Source organism: Castor canadensis, chromosome 8 (genome assembly GCF_047511655.1).
Source record: "Castor canadensis chromosome 8, mCasCan1.hap1v2, whole genome shotgun sequence".
Taxonomy (NCBI): Eukaryota; Metazoa; Chordata; class Mammalia; order Rodentia; family Castoridae; genus Castor; species Castor canadensis.
In genome coordinates, this window is record NC_133393.1 from 26,869,759 (window position 1) to 26,875,758 (window position 6,000).

Genomic DNA, 6,000 nt, shown 5'->3' on the forward strand with positions numbered 1-6,000 from the left:
TACTCCTGCCTGTTTTCGGGGGCCATTGGTTTTGTAAATCTTCTTCCAGCCTTTCATCCTAAGACTATGCTTGTTTCTGTTGGTGAGATGGGTTTCCTGTATGCAACAAATAGTTGGATCTTCCCTTTTAATCCATTTCATCAAGTGGTGCCTTTTGATGGGTGAATTATGTCCATTAACATTAAGTTTAGTACTGATAGGTATGTGGTGATTCCTGTCATTTAGTTGTCTTAGTTGTTTGAAGGTTTGGTTGTGTGTACCTAAGTTGAGGTTACTCTCTACTTGCTTGCTTTTTGTTTTCCTGTGGTTTGCCTGTCTTTTCATGGTTAAGTTGGGTTTCACTTTCTGTGTGCAGAATCACTTAAAGAATCTTTTGTAGTGGTGGCTTTGTGGTCACATATTGTTTTAATTTCTGCTTATCATGGAAGACTTTTATTGCTCCATCTATTTTGAATGATAGTTTTGCTGGGTAGAGTATCCTGAGGTCGAAGTCATTTTCATTTAGTGCCCGGAAGATCCCATCCCATGCTCTTCTTGCTTTTAATGTTTCTGTTGAGAAGTCTGCTGTGATTTTGATGGGTTTACCTTTGTATGTTACTTGTTTTTTCTCTCTTACAGCCTTCAATATTCTTTCCCTAGTTTCTGAACTTGTTGTTTTAATGATGATATGTCGTGGGGTAGTTCTATTTTTATCTGGTCTGTTTGTTGTCCTGGAGGCCTCTTACATCTGTATGGGAATATCTTTCTCTAGATTTGGGAAATTTTCCGTTATTATTTTATTGAATATATTACGCATTCCCTTCACTAGCACCTTCTCCTTCTTTGATGCCCATGATTCTCATGTTTGGTCTTTTGATGGAGTTGGTGAGTTCTTGCATTTTCTTTTCACAGGTCTTAGTTGTTTAATTAATAGTTCTTCAGTTTTTCCTTTAATTACCATTTCATCTTCAAGTTCTGAAATTCTGTCTTCTGTTTGTTCTATTCTGCTGGATTGGCCTTCCATTTTGTTTTGCAGTTCTGTTTTGTTCTTTTTTCTGAGGTTTTCCATATCCTGGGTGGTTTCTTCTTTAATGTTGTCTATTTTTGTCCTGAGTTAATTTATCTCTTTATTAAGCATGTTGTCTGTTTCAGTTTGGTGTTTCTACTGTGCTTCTATGTTTTCCTTTATTTCTTCTTTTGCTTTTTTCCAATTCTCTATTTTTGTTGTCTTGGAATTTCTTGAGTGTTTCATGTACATTTTGGTTGACCATATCCAGTATCATCTCTATAAAATTCTCATTGAGTATCTGTAATATGTCTTCTTTTAAATTATTCTTGTGGGCTTCATTGGGTTCTTTGGCATAGTTTATCTTCATTTTGTTGGAGTCTGGATCTGAGTATCTGTTTTCTTCATTTCCTCTGATTCCTGTACTAATTTTTGCTGTGGGGAAACTGGTTTCCCTGTTTTTTCTGTCTTCCCATCATTGCCTTTGGTGTTGTTACTGTCCCTGTATTGTGTGCAATTAAGTATTTTCTAGCTTGCAATAATAACAATGGTGATATTTAGAATGGAAAGGTGAGAGGAGATGGAAAGCAAAGAAGTTAAAGAAAAAGGGAAAAACAAATAAACAGACAAGTAGGAAAAAATAAAAGAAAGAATGAAACAAAAAAGTTTCAAAGATATAAACAGGGAGAGACAATGTTCTTATCAACTGTAAGCTGAACAGGCATTAGAGAGACAGAGAGAGGATTGAAAAATAAAACATAAAAGACTAAAGATAAAAATAAAAATAAAAAATAAGTAAATGGAAGAAATATATATATATATATTTATATAAAATGAAATAAAACAGAATGAAAAATAGAAAACAAAAAACAAAAAACAAAATACCTCCAAGTTCAAATGCAATGAAGTTTCTGTCTTAATAATTTTGGTGTCTGTCTCAGTCTCCAGTCCTGGAGATGGTGCCTCAGATGTTGTTTTGTAGTTGTCTCATCAAAGGGGACACAAAGTAGAACAAAACTGCACAAAAAAAAGAAAACCCACAAAGTGTCCCAGGTTCAAATGCAAAACAGTTTCAGTAAGTTTTTCAGCATGCAGGTGTAGTTAGGTTGTTTTTTCATCAAAGGTAGTGAGAGAGAAAAAAAAGAGTCTGGAGACAGTTCTGTGAATGGCTATCTGCAGCTGTGGCTTGTCTGCCCCATGTTGTCAGCCTGCTGTTGCTGGATGCATTATTTATGCAGATCTCTGGGGTCAGCTTAACACTCACCTGGACCTGTAGGCTTTGTTTACTCAGAGTTCTCCTGTGTGCGAGCCTCTGCTACAAGCTTTCTCCTTTCTGAGCACACTGGGGGAGGTGACACTGCACCCACTTTCTCTGGCCTGCATGTTTGTTTACAGTTCATGTGGGAAGTGGGTCTTCCCCCCTCTCCTGTGGAGTTTTCCTCCCTCTGCCACTCTCACAAGCTTTCCCATTCCTGGTTTCTGGGCTCTCCTGCCCTCTCTGGGCAGGCCTGGCTTGTTTATTTACAGTTCTGGGAAGGATTCCCTTCCCCCTCTCTTCTGCGCTCAGTGTGCCCCACCCTCTTTGCTACGTGTCTTTATTGTTCTTATTGCTTATTACTCAGTTTCTCTTATTTCCCCAGATGGGGGTCGGTCTGTCCAGGGGGCTATGCTGTTCTGGCCCAGGGTTGTCTGTGGGAGTACCACATACCACTAAGCTCACCTTGTCTGCATCTTCCCAAGCTGTCTGGGCACCGGCAACTGGCGACCCGAGGGTCCTCCTGGTTTCTCCATTTAATGTGAAGTGGAGATTCTCTGCACCGGCTGGAGGTGTGGAGGGGTCAAAGTTTTGCCTCTTCTCGATGGTTTTGCCTGCAAGGTGTGTCTCCAACGTCTCTCTAAGATTTCACTATAGAAGGCATGCTTTCTGCTTCCTCCCTCCAGCCGCCATCTTGGAATCTTAAACTCTCTCTCTTTCAAGATGTGACCTGCTTAGGAGGAGGTCTGAAAACAGCCGGTGGAAAGGAAAGTTTCTCTTCAAGATAGGATTGCTCTGGCTAGGGCAACTCCCTGTGTCACCCACAGAGTGGAGATGCAACTTCCTGGCCTGCCCTGAGGCTCCAAAGGCGACTAAATCTCAGACCTCTCCAGCCATAACTGAGGCAAACAGACATCAGATCTCTTACACTTTCTTCATGGTTTCCATGGCCCAAGAATGGAAGTCACCCTTCACTTCCAGTGTTCCAGTACTGCTGTTGGGCAGGATCAACTTGGACAGCAGTGTGATCATCCCTCATGTGCTGAGCCTGGAAACTCTCTTTTCTCCCAATCCTCAGTCTCTCCTTCCCTTCCCAAGTAGTTCAGGATGAGTGTCCCCCTCACCCTCCTTTTTTCTAAACAGCAGTGGGCTTCCTTTTTCATAGAGTTTGGGTAAAATCCCTGCAGGCACCAGAAAGTTCTAGTCTCTAACTCAGGCTTAACTGTCTTTGTTAAGCATTTGGTTAAACTGGATAAACAGGTTCCACAGTCTGCCCTAGGGGGGAGGGGGGAACAGTTAAAAGCAGAGACCTCAGGGTCTTCTCTGTTTTTGCCCCTTACCACAGCAAAAGCCTTCAGATGCTCCCTCTCTTTTCATAGAGAATATATGCCTTACAGGATATATAGAGGGAAAAACGTCAACTTCATCAGGAGTCACCTCTGCAGAGGTCCTCCTTCTGGCCATGCAAACCCTCTTAGTTACTTTGATAGAGTTATTTTTAAATTACAGGCCTTCATCTGCTAAAGGAAAACCAGATACCCAGGTTGCAGGGCAAATAGGCAAGTCAAAATAAACAGACAAGAAATTGGTCAGAGGCTTTCTGGGGGTGTGGGGGGGTGGCTGCACCTGGAAAACCTAAATGTCCTCCACAACCTTAGCCACAGGTAGCAGTGGCAGGAGAGCAAGGGGGAGAGGGACACCTTCCCCCATGTAGAGTTTCTCCTCATCTGGGGACACCTAGGGAAAAGGAGAAACCTCTGTTAAGGTGATCAATTTTCCTGTTTTCCTTTTTAGATGGGGAAATCAAGCCTCAAGGATCCAGGAAGGATCCCCCCTTGCCTGCTTATTAAAACATTGGAAAGATCTTGATCCAGAAAGTCTTCAACAAAAGCGACTCAAGTTTTACTGCACCCAGGTCTGGTCACAGTATCCTATGGGAGTTGAGGAAAGATGGCTAGAAGGAGGGAGCATTAATTATTATACCACTCTTCAATTAGATATGTCCTGTAAAGAGAAGGGAAAGTGGACTGAAGTGCCATATGTTCAACTTTTCTTTTTCCTAAGAGACCACCCGTGGCTGGACAAATGCAGGCTAGATACCCAGACCATGATGACCCTTTGCAAAAAACTCCCAAACTCCCTTGAGGAACCAAAGAACCCATCTGGTGCTCCATCAGTTCCCCCTCTCCTCCCTTACCCAGATACCTCATGCACCAGACATCATCCCACAGGACTCTACTCCCTCCAGTTAATTCCTGGAGTGGATAGGGCTCATATTCCTTTTAGAGTGAGTGAACTTAAAGAAATAAAAAGGATTTAGGAAATTACATAGAAAACCCAGATCAGTACACCCAGGAATTTAGAGAAGTCAGCCAAAACTTTGAACTGAGCTGGAAAGATGTAATGCTGTTGCTATCTCAGACCCTTACTGCTCTGGAGAAACAGTGGGTGCTAGGTCAGGCAGTCAAAGCTGGAGACAATTATCACTTAGAAACATGTGGCCCTCACAGGAGGAGGATGGGGAGGGAGAAGAAAGTCAAAGACACTGAATACCTAAAAGAGAACCTAAATTCCCAATTCCAACAGGAGATCAGGCAGTACCTAGCTATGACCCTAAGTGGGACCCTGAAAATTACAAGGATGAATGGAGTCATAATCATTTCATCCACTGCATTTTTTGAGGGTCTAAAGAGAGCCAAGGTAAAACCTCTGAATTACCCCCAAGTCACGGTTGTACAGTAAGTATCCTTAGAAACCTCAGTAGCTTTCCTATGGAGACTTAAGGACACATTACAAAAGCATACCAACATTATATCAGAGTCACAGGAAGAGAAAATCATCCTAAATGATAAATTTCTAACACAGTCAACCTCAGATATTTGTAAAAAGCTTCCAAAACTTGTGGCTGAAAGGAGCAGAAATCTAGACCAATTGGTCCATGTAGCCACATCTGTATGCTATAATAGGGACTTAGAAAAATAAAAGAAGGACCTGGAAAAGGAAAAGAGAAAGGATAAATGGCAGGAGGCTCTGATCACAGTGCTCAGAGAGGCTTCTCAGGGGCAAAGTCCAAACCCAAGGGTTTGCTTTCAATATGGACAGGCAGCCCATTTTAGGATGTAGTGCTGTAACCACTGTAAAAGCCCTGGGTTGTATTTACCATGAAAAAACACAAGGTCAGCCTCCTTACTGATACTGGAGTCAGCTTCTCAGATAATCCTTTCTCTCCTGGACCCTGGTCCTCCAAGAAAATTACTGTTTGGGGCATATCAGGCCAGCCTCTAGAGCATTATTTCACTCAGTCTTTAGCCTGCTCCTGGGGAGATTTCCATTTCTGTCACTCTCTTTTAATTGTCCCAGAAACCACTACTCCTCTGCTAGGGTGAGACCTTCTATCTAAATTGGAGGTACAGCTCCTTTTACCCCTTAGGAGATCAATGAAGCAGTAGTGCCTCTCTACCCTGTAGTTCCAAATCCCTAAACGCTTTTAGCCCAAGTACTCCAGGTACTGCTTACTACTTTGTCCTGGACTTAAAGGATGCCTTCTTTTGCATTCCCTTACATCCCAATAGTCAACCTATCTTTGGCTTTGAGGACCCCACAAGAAAGTCTGGTCAGGTCACCTGGACTGTCCTCCCCCAGGGATTCAGAGACAGCCTCCATCTCTTTGGGTTGGCTCTAACCCAGGACTTGGTAGAGTGGCAATATCCATATGCTACTCTGCTACAATATGTAGATGACCTCCTGCTCTGTGGACCAA